Source organism: Dreissena polymorpha, chromosome 15 (assembly GCF_020536995.1).
Source record: "Dreissena polymorpha isolate Duluth1 chromosome 15, UMN_Dpol_1.0, whole genome shotgun sequence".
NCBI classification, from domain to species: Eukaryota; Metazoa; Mollusca; class Bivalvia; order Myida; family Dreissenidae; genus Dreissena; species Dreissena polymorpha.
In genome coordinates, this window is record NC_068369.1 from 35500374 (window position 1) to 35517809 (window position 17436).

Below are 17436 nucleotides of genomic sequence, written 5' to 3' on the forward strand. Positions count from 1 at the left end.
ATAATTGTATATAGTATCACTATATCATATGCATTATATCTTTTTATCTACATTTATTTAAATTATCAATACTTGTCAATATATTGTATGTTAATAAACATACTAACCCCATTACTAACAACACGGTTTTTCAAACACGATTTCCATGGTTTACGTTTCTTTTATCAGTCATTACACGCTTACCGAACCACATAATACTTAATATCGTATTATCGTCATTGAGCACCATTTACATATGTTAACACGATGATTAAAAAACAACAACTGTTTTCGCCACAATTAATTACATGTTGTTCATCGACGGTCGCTCGAAATATGATTAAGTTCAAAATGATGGTTTAACGTATTTATTTGAAAAAGGTGAACACACACAAGTTGTCACAGGAGGACAACAATTTGACTTTGTTATTGCCAGACGCACTTTGAACTTATCAAACCCGATACCTTAAAATCTCCACATCCATATATGTTATTTCTTTAAAAAGGCATGGTATAGGGTGGGCTCAAGAACCTACCGATACTATTTATGGCCGTTGTGTGAGAGATATACAACTAAAAAAATAAAAAACATTATTTGTATATTTATCAAACTATTTCATGAGAGACAATACACATTTCACATCCAACAGCCTCTTTTATCAATGTGGAATGTATAAATATACGTTAAACTATATATAAACATTATAAAACGCGAAAACGACGTGACACTTCAAAACGGTATTTCAATTCGATTATTATACAACGATACGGGATTTATCGACCGTGTCTGAAGTTTGAACTTATGAATTATATACAGGGAATACCATTTTGAACTATTAGCTGGTTTGAACCTAACTATATTTGCTCCATTACATTGGGCTTACAGTGTCACTCTCGAAACCGCATTTCAAACTTGCATGACGTTTAATGAAGTCAATCCTGTTCAGTTATTAATCAGCCAAGAAAATAAATAAGGGTTTCATAAATCGACTGGAGCTGGTTTTTGTACGCACCCTGTCAAAAAGAATTAAACTTAAATGGTTGAACGCATTTTGCTGCCAATACCACATTCTTTTGAACAAGCCGCTGTATCATTGACCCTTGACCTGTTTACCTAGATACGAGTCTCCTTTCACTCCTAACAACCAAAGCGATGATTGTAGAACTAAGCGTGTTTAAAATTGCGTGGGAAAATTAAATGATTTACAGCCATCCGACTATCCGACTGACCGACAGAACCCCGGACATGTGCACATAAATATATCTTGTTTCTTGAGAGGGTTGTTGAATTATTTACTAAAATAGGCATATGTTTTGTTATAAACTTAATGATTGTTAATAGTTTACAAATACGCCATTCCCGAGAAACTCGTTTACAGACAAATGAGACTAAAATATGTTTTTAACATTACAAAAGGTAACACTATTACAATAATGTAACTTCTGTACAATGTTGAACGATGTAAATCTAATTCACAAAAAAGGAAATTAATTAAAGAAATATCATAATATAGAAGAGATTATCCCCTACACTGCGGGCGTTTGAAATATTTGAAGTCCAAAACACAATGTTTCCGTACTTGACAATTGAACTTGATGATAATCGTTCGACAAATAGTGCATCCTGATTAAGATTGTATTTGTGATGTGTAGCTGACAAGATATGAATGTGTTGAATCATTTGGGAGTTTTTGCATTTTTTTGCACTGTGAAAGGTACGGTGTATTGCGTTTATAAGTAAATGTTGTGTGTGATTCGTACACCTGCATATTACTGATAAACTGCTTAGTTTGCGTCATTCTTTCAAGCTACCAACTGCACCGTGAAGCAAATGTTAGACGCGTGGTAATAACAATCATTTACAGTGATGATCATGCTTATCATTATACGTTATTAATTGTTTCATTAACCACTTTGTTTTTTAATTTATAATTAAGCATGACCCCTAAATCACACGATTATTAGAGCAATTGTCTCGAAAGAAGTTATTTTAACATGAATTTAGATTAAACATCTTAGGTCTTCGTAAATCTGAAACCATTTATATTGCCTATAAATCTGGCTTGCCAAAATGCATGTTTTTTCATTTCGATGGTAATCCGATTGATATCGATGAATGCCGGAATGATGAGAGATATCCGTGTGCCTAAGTCTACGCAATATTTCTAAAGCACGTGATAACATTGTAAAAACACGATAGCAATATTAATTTAATCATTCTTTGACTTCAAAGGTACGTGTTGGTTTTCTTAAAAACTCTCAATATTTCAAAACTGAATTATTCGTAATTTGTGAATGTAAAAAACACTGCCGAAATAATTTTGAAAGATATCAAGTGATTTATGGACACAAGCTGACTCAGCATCATTAACCCATTGTTATATGGTTTAGTATTCTATTAACGAATTCTTTGTCACCTTTGTTAAATAAATTAATAAATTATGTTCTCATAATATTTTTTGTTTTGAAGACAAGAGTCTTTAGCTTTTTGTTTCGTGTTAAATTAAGTTAAATTAACTGATCCTGATATAGGCAACTCATGTTAAAGTATACATACTCTTTTAGCAGCAAAGCAATACAAAATGTACACAAGAGTTGCCAGACTTTTTCGGACACTAATATATATATATATGTAATATATGTGTGCTTGATTTAGTCATACGTATGAGTTCAACGGAACAATTTCGTATACGTTTAATGTTTATTATAGGCAACATTTTTATTAAAAATTACCTAGGAACGAATGCGAAAAACACATAGAAACAATGTTCGTGGTATCTGAACAATTTATCTTGGAACAGTTAACCAAAGTAGGGACCAACGCCCTGAATCTCAAAATAGCGTGGGAACAAATGTCAGCCTGTGACGCACATAGCATATGAACAAATATCCGCGAGGACCGATACCCGAGATTCCTTTTTATTCATGGAAACCACATTACGCTACTGTATGAGTCCACTGTCTTCTTTTGGGATAAACAAGTACAATATCTGATAAAATACTACTTGCATACAATATATACGAACATTAACGAAACATTAAATATGGCTGAAAATCAAGGTGTACTTGACATTAGGTATCACAAAAATAAGTTTGGCTAAACATAATGTGTCCAAAACTATAATATCAGGAAATAGTAATGACGTTAGTTTACTAAACGACAGTTGCATTTATGTTTAATATATTTACATTCACTCTTAATTTTCTGTAGAAAAATTAACGAGTTCATTTTTCAAAACCCGTAAGCCGGCGATACCGCCTTCGAAGACGGAGCTTCTAAAATCGGACCAATGGCTACAGACGCTGACGCGTAGTTATACAGTGACCAGTACAGTGACCGCACTACATTTGTAAATATAGTAACAAACATGAATAAACATCACCCGTTTGTTTATTTTTGTTTCTTTGATGTTTCATTTGAAACAAAAACAAAATTGAAGAAAAGGTAAATTTAAAAACAACGACATTAAATAAAACCTATACATACATAAAAACCGCCAGCTTTAGAAAAAATATACGTCCTTTTCAAAACCGAAAATTATTCGTTCGTCTGCTGCAGGTGTCAAAATTTGCATAATAATGGCGGAATTAAATGCAAACTACGGAAACGTCGATTAAGGATCGTTGTATGATTCTTTTTATGATTCAGATAATGAATATTTTGCAACAATTGATCTTGGCGATTTGTTGATAAACTCGCTTAAAAATAACATTGTAAAATTTGTAGAAACCAGCAAATCAGAGACAGTGGTACATTAACATGAACAGGACAATGAATGTGTCAAAAATGAGACTGAATCTAATTATGCACCACAGCAAAAAAGGTTCAAGTGGCTGGCAGGGGCAGATATTGATAGCTTAGAGACAAAGCATCAGTCTACAGCTAATAAGAAAAACACACAATGGGACATTAAGTTGTTACAAGGTATGATATAACAAGTTGTAATAATTCTAAAATAAAAATCACATTTACCTGAAACCGTCCGTTCAATATCAATCCGTTTCACAAAGGAATTTGGTGATTATAATTATTCACCAATATAATAATCAAAATGTCTTCTCAATAGTTATACAAGTAGACAAGTCAACATCAAACAAGTGCATACAGTACCTTTTAAAGTCATTTTTTTCAATTACAGCTATTACAATAAATATTTTACAGAATATTCATAAACACGAGGTTTTTGATATAAGAACTCATCTAATAAGTTGTTTACAATTTGTAAATTTGTTTCTGAAAATAAAATACCGTTCTAAAAATAGCATCAATGTGCTCCTTTAATCTGACTGTAATTGTGTTCAGTATCAAATGGAGCATTTAAAAAAACAATTCAAAGATAAAAATAACTTTAAAGACCTGTTGGCAATGCATCAACAGTGTGTTTTAAAGGAATAATTTCCTAATTTTTATATAAAATCAATATTTATTAAGTGTCTATTTTTTAGACTGGTACAAGGAGGTATATGGCGGGAACTTAGATCTCGAGACAGTGGGAAAGGAAGATTTGGCTGAAAAACTGCGCAAGTTTTATTGTGAGTCCACGCCTAAACCCAGCGAGCAGTCACTGCCAGAGCACCACAGAAATTAATACCACAGGACCACAGGAACACATTGGTCAATATCAGTAGCGCCATTAACAGGTATCTTGAGGATATCTGCAGAAACATTGATATAGTTCGAGATATTGAGTTTGTACGGAGCAACCGCACTCTTGATGGGTTTCTCAAAAGCAGGACAGAAGCTGGGCTGTCAAGGCCCACACAGCATAAAGAAATCCTGGCAAAAGAAGACCAGAAGTATGAAAACTCTCCAGGTATACTATGAAAAGCAGCATTATAAGTGATCGCAGTGCATTTTGTTACTATGGGAATGGAATTTCAATATCAACTGAGGGAAATAGCCTTGACTTCAAAGGGGATTCAGACTCGCAGTATATAGTCTTAAACCAAGAAATCAAACAGAAAAACCACCAAGGGGGAGCAAGCTCAACAAATCTCATGTCTGAAAAGCGAATCTATGCCACAGGTGAATGTTTGTGTCCAGTGAAGATTCTGGAATTATTTGTTCGAAAACAAAGTCCTAATGCAACCATGCGCTTCAATCAATTTGACAACAACGCCATTCTTCACCCAGAATCATCAAATACATGGTACACAGAGAAGCCATTAGCATAACGGTCTTTTGAAAACTTTATGAAGAATATCAGCACCAGTGACAAGCTCTCACAACGTTACTCTGGTCACTGATTGCGAGCGTCAGCGATCCAAGCCATGAATGATGCTGGCTATGAAGCTCGTCACATCATGTTTATGAGTGGTCACCGAAACGAGGCCTCCATTCGTTCATACAACCGTGGCTGCAATATTACACAGAAGAAGTCGATGAGCAACACCCTGTCAGCTCTAACAGAATCTACGTGTAAATCAGAAAAAAACAGCTTGTCAAGTGTCAATCAGCCACATCTTCGAGCGAGCTAACCGTAAGACCAGTCCTAATATGCAGATACAGGACTTGCACAACGAGGATGAAATGTCTGCAAATTCTCAATTAGTGCAAAGCAATGAACAACATATTTGCAGCATGGAACTCTTTAGGGGCGCTTCTTTGAGCAATTGCACACTTAACCTTACAAAGCCACATTAGAATAAACACAATATGTTTGCCCTAGAACATGTTGACTATTAGATCTAGCAGTTGAATATTAAAACAATTAAATCTAAGACAAATTTAAAGTTGAACAATTTCAGTTTTTGAACTTGACAGTTACTATCAAGTTAAAAGTTGAATAAACTTGTCCCTAGCAAGTTAAAAGTTGAATAAACTTGTTCAAATGTTTCAAAATGTAAAAGTGTTTTATGTGTTAAATAAAAATACAACTAATAAATTTTAGATGAAATAATTAACTTCCTTGGCTTGAGTTACTTTCTATCAACGCTCCAATTGTCACCTAAATTGGCGAATGAGCAATGATTGGATTATGCTTTATTATGTAAAATATCAACCTTCAAATACTTGAACATAGATATAAAAAAAAATAGGTTATCCTAGTTTTACCTCTGGAAAAGTAAAATCCGTATATATATATATATATATATATATATATATATATATATATATATATATATATATATATATATATATATATATATATATATATATATATATATATATATATATATATATATATATATATATATATATATATATATATTTATTTATATAATTAGTCTGAACACTCTCTCTTCCTTCTCAAATTCTTAAGCTGATGACAAGTGACCGTGACATTCATGTCGCGTGTTTGCTGCTCGACTATTATTTAAAGTAAAAATGATCTATGAAATCGTTGAATTCCATTTTATCTGTGTAACGAACTACAATAAAAAATAATATTTGTCTTTAGACAGCTCGATATTATACGTTCAAGAAACATTTAAATAGTAAAACTTCAGAACTGATTTTCTTCACGCAGGAATACTGAACACAACTTAAGGGGCGGGTAGTAGCTGTTCCCGAAACTAAGATAACAATAGGTCTTGCCTCCCTTAAAGCATACAATTTTGAGTTGTTTTTTATGCTCGGCTATGTTTTTATTGTTTCAAATCAAAGCCAAATGAACACTTTTTAAACACTACATCAATCGACTGGTATGATGAAACATTAAAATGGCGGAACGGACGCTATATTATCAGAAAAAAACGTTTTTAACTTAAATGACCGATACACATGCTACCAAACAGTTCTGAGGCATGGGTCAATATTTGAATTCACGAGGACTGATGTCTGAAACAAAGGATATTGCATGCAGGTCTCGTCCACATTTTAAAAATTATATTTGAATTTCATTACTACACATCTTAATATTGCAGTTTGTTTCCATACCTAGTGACATATATTTTGTGATTATTTGCTCTGTAGAAATAAGTAAGGTTTCCCTTCCTTCTACATTTGATTAAATAATAGCAGATGTCAGTTACAGGCATGTGTATATGCACTTAATACAGATAATGAAGTGAACCAAGAAAAAATGTGAGTTGATTTACTGACCACCTGAAATGTCTGAAATACTGTTCAACAATGCGAAAATAAACAAAATAATGTACGTAATGGTAATATTTAAAACAAGTAAGACATGACTGGACTTGATCGCTTAGTTGAGTAATGTTTTATAAAGGAATTGCCAGTAGGGTGAGGAGCATGTGCTGACGAACAACCTGTCACCTGTCGGGCTCCCTTCACAACTATCTAATGCAAAACAGAATACATACTTACAATATTTGAACATGTATGACTAAAATGACAAAATCATACTGTATATATGTGAGTTTACAATTATACAATAAAGATGTACGCGTGTCATTTACAATATGTCACTAATGTTAAAAAACTGTCCTACCTATTTCTTGTTAACCAGCTGCAAAAGAAGGCTTTCACAATTATAATCACATAAAGAGGTTTTTTTTACTTTCTTGTTTAAAAGTTCATTTGATAACAAAAAATATAAAGAGCATGCACGAAACTGTTTTTTTTTACAGCGATGCACCTTCTTTTCATAGACCTGTCATGTAGTGACAGTTAATGTACATTTCTTGGTTATAAAAATAAATTCAACATAATTCATACCTCTGTAAGCATCTGTTTTACCCTCGTACAGTTTTTGGGCTAGTTTACCATTCAGTTATTACGTGTGCAGTGCTGTACCGGATGATACAAATATGTCTCCCTGGTGATGGGCAATACCGGCACATTTATGTTGTAACTGAAGTTGTCTGTCTGTCACCAGCTGGCTGTTGTTGACTTTGATAAATTGCACCTCTGAAACTTAAGTAACACAAACTGATTTGGTGTTATCTGACAAATTCCTTTTGGCTGTTCAGATACCCTACAGCGACTCAGCAGCTGGTACTGCTTGTTAAGCAGCTGGACTTTATGATTATACGAGTTTGCAACCAGGACCAGTCCACTATGGAGAACACATACTCCTGTGACAAAGTAAAACGACTCTTTCTTTGAATCACCTTGCAAGGTTACATCATACAGATACTTCCCTTTTAGCCTTATTAATTGGTCTGGATTTCCCACCAAATGGCTTGCCACTTTCGTAAATCCGCCCAAGACCTCACAGCTCACTTTCTTCAATCGTCACAAGACCTCACAGCTAGGGGGCATGTACAACACAAGTCCAATATTAGGCTGGAAAGTAATTGAATAATTTACTTAAACAACGTTCTTCTTCAGATATTTTTCAAAGTTCTGTATTTTGTCCAGACATTTAATGATGGCAATAAAAGATAGTTATTGCTTGCTTTTATCGCTTCCGTCCTGGATAGGGTCTCTAAGTTGTTTTTATTCATCGTAAAGAGTGGCGCATTTCTCGACATCACTTTTAAGATGAACTTGAAGTTGTGCAAGTGTATCTTTCATTTCCTATAGTTTCTTCTTTCAAGCATGTATAAGTTTAATGAATTCGTGATGTGAATCGAAAATACAACCTCTTATTAAGCATTTAATACTTAATAATTGTATGTATTAATTACATACATTAGTATGACGCCTTATACATAATTTAACCATACGTAAAGCAATCGTTATATGTTTTTGTGTATGATGTGTTGTGAAAAGAGATGACTCTGAATGTGAGTTTTACTAAGTTGGCAGGCACGATTTAATAAGTGTATTTAAAAATGTTTCTCACATACAAAAATGTGTAATTGTTTCTTTCCCGTCACACCGTTTCGAAAGTTTTACCTGCGCAGGATCTAAACTTTCTACAGGCAGAAATACATATGTATATGGTGGTCTCAAAATTCGATCTATATCGCTAAATTCTAAATCTTAACATACCTTCATTTCAGAGGAAATATACACTCTCGTCAATTTTCAACAATGAATTAATGTGTACTGAAAATGGCGGTAATTTGCGAAAAGAGGGTTCAATGCAAACGCGTAGAGTGTCGTCCCTAATTAGCATGTTCAGTCCGCACAAGCTATTCAGGGACGACACTGCCCACTGTTTTGATATTTTTCGTTTAAAGAAAGTATTTTCTCAGCAAAAAATCCATTTTCTGTGCGAACTGTACAGGTAAATATGGGACTTTACTCGCATGCATTTAAAACCATTTTCCTACATCGAGAGTCATTAAATGACACAATTATATTATCATCTCATCCGATTGAACGTACTACAAAACAAAACGCACGCACGCACGTTTATGATTGCGATTATCAAAGTCCCAATTGTCGCAACTGAGAAATATGTAACAAATATAATAAATGGAAACTCATATAATTATGATGTCGTCAGCAATACTGAACTATAGAAAGTGTCGAGTGATACAACTGGCTATGCACATTTTCCGAAAAGCCAAAAATAAACGACCATCTTGATATCAATGACAATCAATTATTATTCATAGTTCGGTTAAAATACATATTGGCATACATAAAATAAAATGCGTGTGCCAAGCCAGTATTGAAATCAACTAGGTGTTTTGACTTAAATCGTCCAAGGGCAGTAAGTTAACTTGAACTCATATATGTTTCTTGAACATTCTTTATGACTGAAACAAAAAAGAAAGTTATGATCATTCAGGCCATTTTCGTTGTATAGAATGCATTTATGCACAGACAATACATGTGTAATTCTTAAAAAACAACAACTATGAACCTCATGTCAACAAACATTCTATTCAATAACTGTTGAATATTGTTTATTAGGCAAGATCAAGTGTATACATGCGATGGATCGGTGAGGTAATAAAAGATAATACTTTGTGAAAACGACATATATTCAAACAATATAACTCTCATCGGATAAACACAAACATCCACCATCCTTACTACATGCATATAAACATTCCGCTTAAACTTAAATAATGCATCGTTTGAACTGATCCATTTAGTTAAACTGGTGGAATTTGTGCGTTTGGACTGATAATGAGGTGATTTGGCTACTGATAACAAACTTAACATACGACTTGGAACAAAGCCTGAGCAAAATAATAAATCCTAATAATTTCAGTCCAGCTGAATTAAATCAGGTGATCTACAGGTTACTCTTCATAAACTTATACGTATAATCGATTGATAATAAGTATAAATGAAACTTGTGTAGAGAAGGAAGTGGCCACAGTGGCCTTCATAACATAACTAGCGGATACATCGATTTCACAAAAGCAGTCTATGCGTATATGATGTTGTAAATGACGATGGTAACGTAATTAATTAGATTTATGGTTGGCCAATGTATACATACACTGTAGCGCATTCGGTTCTCATCGAATGTAAAAGAAGAACGTCCCATGACGCGTTAACAATTGTATTAATGGTTTGTTTGGCATTCTTCTTCTTCGAATGCTTTTGTCATCTGACGAAATATTTCTTGTTATAGTAGGATTTGTTGATGTAACTGTCTCCTGAACAAAGTTTTCATGTCATTATAAAATGAATGTCATAAGTATAATTTCATTTTTGACAAATTACAAAACATTTTCAGTACATTGTGTTTAGGTTCGAGCGTTTGTTGAATCATATCTATTTTATGCAATTGGTACCTTTCCTGAAAAAAAGTCTTTTAGTGATGATAGGAATTATCTCATATGATGTTTAGGCGTTGAAATGTGTTTGCATATACTAACAACGGTACATACAAGCAGTCAAAACAAATTAAATCGGAGATTTAAGAACGTTAAATAAATAAGCCCTTTTCATTTGCTTTAAATTTATTGGGGACATTCCCTGTAATTGTAGGAAGAATTAATATAGGTATACACTGACATTTAACATATATTATTTGAGATTAGTGATTAAAAGTTGCCAATACAAAATTAGCACTGAATGTTAAGGCGAAGAGCCACAGTAGATTATGCTCCACGCGGGACACACGCAATGCCTTTTGGAAACTCTCGGTGAAAACACGTTTAAAGGAAATATATTAAATCTTTTAATTTACAAACAAATAACTGCGGAAACTAGACGTGTTGTTTCTGTATAAAACCTTATTACTAGTGGTAAATAGATCAAATTAATAAAAAAACATTGTAACAAATGAAAAGTGTCATTTTGTTTTGGTATATTTTCATTCAGTGCTAATATGTATATTATTTACGTGTATTCATTGACATTAACTCATTAGAAATTAACCACTGAGCTTCATTTATGTTTCATAGACGAAATATTGAGCTTTAACCAGGAATCATACCAACAATTCTTCTTAAATATTCTTACATCTGAAATATTAACTTTATGATGCTAAATTCTTAAATCTTTTTCAAAAGAGAGGTGATGTAGGTGACCATTGTTCGTTATTTTATTTCATCGATCCTCAAAAAGTTGTAACTCTGTTGCTCTGGTCTCTTTCCTACCACTGTGTAATTAAATGGTAATTAAATTTAGTGCGTTTTAATTCCTTTTTATTTGTGTTTAATTTGAGTTGCAATGCTGATGCTAAAAGGTTAGATTTTATTTACACTTATAAGTATCGTGAATATTGCTGGGCCAAGTGTGAGGTTGAGCGCTCTAAAACCGGTTTACACCCCAATGCTTTTTATTGACCGTTCAAAGGCGGTGACCCCAGCTTTATTCTTTAGTGTGTATATGTTGTTTTGTATTGTGCTGTTTCGTACTGCTTTGGCAATTTGTCACTTGCCTTAAATAAAGGGCCAACTAATCGTATATAATGAGAATGCAATATTGCTCCAGCAGCTGGAGTTTCACTTCTTTATATTCTTAAGCTTTTTACTACCTCAAGAAAATTCCTTAAATAATAAAATTCCTTTAGTGGCAGGGTAGTTCATGTTCAGGTCTTTTTACATTTGAATGTCATAAACAAGTAAACTTTCGCCGTAAAAACACAAAAACATTATTACAAGGAGTGTTTCTCTGCTTGTCAACGGTCAATGCCAATCACCGTTGTTTAAATAAGTTTTAATTAACCAGTAATATATATAGTTCAATGAACAATGGTATTAGCATATATGTACATTGTGTGCTTATAAATAGTTACTATATGATGACACTTTTTGAACAACGCTTCATAAAATACTAAAAAAACAAACTTAATCGCTCTTGCTCCGCAAACATGACTTTTAAACCTAAACAAGTTTACACTGCATTGTAAAATACATTGTAAAATATTGTGTGAATAGATGTTCTTGAGGTAAAACCTGACCAAGACCCGCGCGTAGACTAACGGGTAACCGCGCTATTTTGTCAGTGTGTACTTTCTTATTCAGTTATTGTAAATCTTTAGGACTGCACAGAACGAAAACAAATGTTGTTTTACAAAGTTGGATGCGTTCTGATACTGGTTTCACTTAAAGTAAATGGTAAGTTTATACTTTGCTATTTATACTCATAAACAGCTGACTAATTCTGATGTATGTACATGTAAGTTTATAATGCTTAACGCATAAATTGTTAACATAATCTCAAACTTGTGGATACTATAACGTTTAATACGTCTTCTTTTCTGTAAATAAATTATTTACTGAGGTTACAAACATACTTTTTACAAAGACCATGCCGTTTATTACTTGTAAAAATATGTACCTGTCCTGTTGTTCTTGTTTCTCTCCCAAGCTGTAATAGCAAACTGAATTTGTATATTTTGCATGCATTTCTATCAGTTGTGTTGTATTTTAAATATTCATATGAAAACCGTTGTTTATTTAAACCACAACATCGAAGTGGAGAACAATTGTTCGGTAATAATTTACCAATATTCCATTCCTATGCTAATAGTTAAATGTCAATACTTCATATATAATTTTGCCAAATCGCAATGAGGAAGTTTCACGATTTATTTATAGGGAAATTTATTTTCGTTGTAAAAAGTTGTTTACAATTTGTTTGAGGCTGGCATGAAGTTTTAAATGAATGCAGACTCAATAAAAGCAGTTTTTAAACCGCCTGCTTGTTTGCATCGTTATGTACAATCTCAATCGATTATTAGCTCACGTTACGATCCAGTGGAAACTTATGCAGATGCAAATAACCTCATATGACACAATACATCTTAACAACGAAAGCAAGAAGTATTTTTCATGCGCACTGCACTTTACCATAATGATATATTTATACCAATGACGTTTGAAGTTAATAATTTTCAAAATATATTTCTGAAAACAATCTCCGACGTCCAGACCATTTTTAACCAGTAAACCTGACCACTGACCTGATAACTAGACAATAAGTTTGACACACGCTCTTCGATGCCATCTGATCTGCATACTATCTTTCTTTGTAATATGTATTGACTTACAATGTCGGCCGCTAGTTTCCAAATAGTGGTGTGAAAATTGACATATGTCAATACAATAATAGTATCAAAACAATAATGAATATGCTCGAGGAACACAGTAATAGTTTTATTTCCAAGTAATTATGCGCTGAAATAACCATGCAACGGCGATTGCTGGTGGGAGTTTACTTCCTCATTCAGTTAGATTGAATCTTTTGAAGTGTGAAGAACCCAAACCTAATGGGGCGTTACAAGCATGTGTGTTTTGTCATACAGGCTACGATTATAGCCAGAGGTTTCTTAAACAGATGTAAATATCGCAGGCCTTAACATTTTAAATATGTTGACGATACGGTATTTTATCGCCGTAAATCGACAAAATTCATCGGAAATTAAAGGTTAAATTATTACAGCGGATATATTCTGTTATATAAAAAACATATGTAATTCTATGCAAAGTCGTTATCTAGCATTACTAATAGGAAATGCACGTGTTAAACCTGCTGACATGTAGTGGATTTTATTATGAATACTTTAACCGTTATTATCTTAATATTAAAACGTGATAAACAGTTGCACCAGCAGGAAATAAATATTAATATCACAACGAGGGCATTAATCAATGGCACGTGATGCGTTGCGCAACAAATTTTACATGGGACAAACGAACTCGACACACACTTAGCTAAACTGTGTTTAGATTTATGTTAAGAAATGATGTTGATGAGAATGGCATATTTGTATAATAATTTTCCTGGCTCTACACCAATTGTAACTAGGGGTAATATCAGCCAGTCTTTACTAGAAGTTTTAAACAAACTATTTTATAATGATATTACAATCCCACACAACTGATCTAAGAAGCTTTCGTGTTAAATTTCTACACGATGAACGATGTTTGGTAAACTGTACTAGTATTCGGATATATTGATATTGGGATAGCATTCAAACTACTGTTGAATTTTGCATTGATTTTTAGTTGTTCGCGTAGCAAACAGCTAATGTCGTTGACGAAAATTTCAAGTAAGTTCGCTCTTATCTACGGAAAGCCAACTACCCGCCACATCTGCCGCATCTGCCGTATCCGCACGAGAAATAGTTGTATAATTTATGCAAGAGGTTTGAGTTATTCAACTAATTTCATTCACAAATGGAAACATTATGTTAATATCTTGTCAAATGGCATACTTTTGAACGGAGCTTATATAGATAGAATCAATAAACAATGTATCTATTACATGTATACGTGTCGGAAGAGATTGTTTATGAATGATTAAAATAGTCCACTATCTGCTGCGTCTTAATGACGAAGTACAGGTCATTCATAATCTGGGGCTATTAATAGATTCGGGAAAACAACGCAATAGTATAATGTTACCCTTGTTTATATTGTCACGTTGAACATGAGTTCAACAATATCTTCATGGATACGATAGACAACAACAGAAAGGCTTCACACTCGCTAAAACCGAATATAAACAACAATTAAATATAATGAGATTTATCTGTTTCGTAACCTCGTTCATGCTTTTACAGCGGCGTTAAATTTTATATTTCTGAGAAACGTTCTTTTCTTCCTAACTGATAGCGGCGTTCTTTTGTATTTACGGTTGCTAACAACAAAATAGTAGAAGGTTAAGCATGTTTATATTCACAGTTTTCAATTTATAAAACGTTGAACATGAGTTTGCCCAGCACTACAGGTATACTATAGACTACCTCAAAAATGCTTTATAAACGCTAAAACCGAATATTAAAGAAACAACTAAATATAACAAGAAATATCTTTTAAAAAGGTAGTCGGCGTAAATGCTGAATCTGAAATAAAGTTTGAACTTTACGTTTGTAAATAAACAAATTGAAAAAAAGTTAAACTATTGTGTTTTTGATTTCACATTTAAGTCGCATATTCACCGCATGGCATGTGTAATGATTGTCAAACCACACATTAGTGTAAGTAGATAAAAAATATAATACGGGAGTGCACATCATATGTGTCCTAACATACCTTATTATGAGTATATTTCTTCACTATCGAAATATATCGTATGCAAATATTTAATTTAAACGCAGTTTTCTTTCGACACATTTAAATCACACTTTCATAGCCACTTTATGCGAAAATGGGTCTTATGCGTTTCGGCCAGCATATCTTAAACCCAACATGTGCATTTGCGAAGTCTGGTCAGAGGCGATGCTGTTCGCTATAAAATCGCAAATGTGTTATGGTCTTATTATGTATATCCTGACCAGACTGAGAGATGCGCAGTTTCATCAACGTAGCTTAAGTACCTTTCGTCTGATTTATCGCAGGATCCTGGGTCCGCACTCACAGTTTTTTTTAAGTGTTTAAATTAAAAAAGATAATGATAATTTTGTTTATAATATTTTCTGACAGTTAGTAAAACTATGCAAATCCTGAATTCGTAAAGTTTAAGTATAATTTCATAAATAGTGTTATTTTTTCATTTATATAAAAAGATGGAATGCATATGCTATACCAACATATATTAGAAGCTATACGCGATATAACATTGGACATAATGTATATCAAAATATTAAACAATTAGTTGTATTACTTCTAACAATGTTATATTGTTAAGTTGCATTAAACATAGTACATATCTTGTAAAAACCTAAGATAGGTATAACAAAAGCAAGTTTGTAGTTTGCATTTTAAATATTGGTTTGTACATCATGAACAATTAACATATTAGCTGCACACAAAATACTTAGTGAATCTTGCTCAATAGATTTACTGCGGTATATGCATGATTATGTAAAAAAGACAAATACGATGATGGTACAGTTAGACAGAACAATTAAAATCCTTTCAAAATCACTATTATCCCTTATTACTCGAATGAAGTTATTATTTGTGAACAATTTGTGGTAGCTTTTGTAACTTCTTATTTGAGTGGGGTTTCTACAATTTTTAGATCAGGATAACACATATACGACCAAGCCAGTACAATAACAAGAACATCATTATCATCTAAAGTTTTTAATATAACTGTAACTTGTCACGAAAGTGTAGAATGCTTTACAAATCTATGCCGTTCTTCAGATGTGATTTTTTAAATAAAACTTTCGTTAAGGAATAGGTAATGAATGTTTAAAGTCGGGCCGTCAATTCGAACGCGCCTGCATGGAGATTTTTAGTATATGTTTAGTCGCAATCGTTTATTGTTATTTTCAAATGGTGAATACTGATTTGATGCTTACGTCATACCTTTAAGTTGCGCACGCTATAGCAATCGAATGCGAACGGTGTGGCGTAAAATATGAAAGACCCGTAAAATATGCAAGTGCGCATGTGCAAAGAAATCACAACATCCGGCGTAAAAAGTGCAAGTTGCATATGTAAATATATTAATAAATCTACGAAAAGAGATGATAATTAACATTCTTATCATTATGTAATGTCAGCCACGTAAGCCATGCTGTTGATTGCATAGGTGTCACACGGATTTAACGGTGTAATGTACGTTTTTACGATGATAAAAGATGTCCATTATGGTTGAGAACATCCTGAGAGGCCCTGTTGTATGTGTAGACGATAAAAATACAATAATATTAAAGTAAAATGACTATTCGAACCTAAATAATGCAAGAAACATGGTATGTATTCATTTACTACATGAAGGAGAACAAATACTTTAAAGACAAGCTGTACATGTGAATAAATTCAGCATACAAGATGCTTGACTTGCACAGTTGCGGTTAAAGGGATTGTCAACCACGACAACGAAGAAAAGAACAGTTGTTAAATACTGTATTTTTTCACAATTGATTATATTGATTAAAATATCACGACATGTCAAAAATTAAGAGGTTCGAAAGATTGTTCGTCCACGATATATTACATGACTTAACAAAAGTTGTGGTATGTCTACCAGGTAACTACCAGTCAACTATAAATAACACCAGTAGATTGATCATCATCGTCATGTGGTAAATCCAGGAAAATGCAAACTGTGCATGCGTAATGAATTGTATACATTATATATAAAAAATGATCAATCTACTTGCGATATTTAGAGTGTGTATATTTTTATATCACCTATTTTCACGATCTACTTTCGATTTCACATTGTAAAATTTTATTACCAATTATACTGAAAATATGAACTTTTTTCAAGTAATATAATATACCGGTTGTGATATGTTCATCAATATAAACTAATAGTTGTTAAAAAAAACGGTATTTTAGAACTTT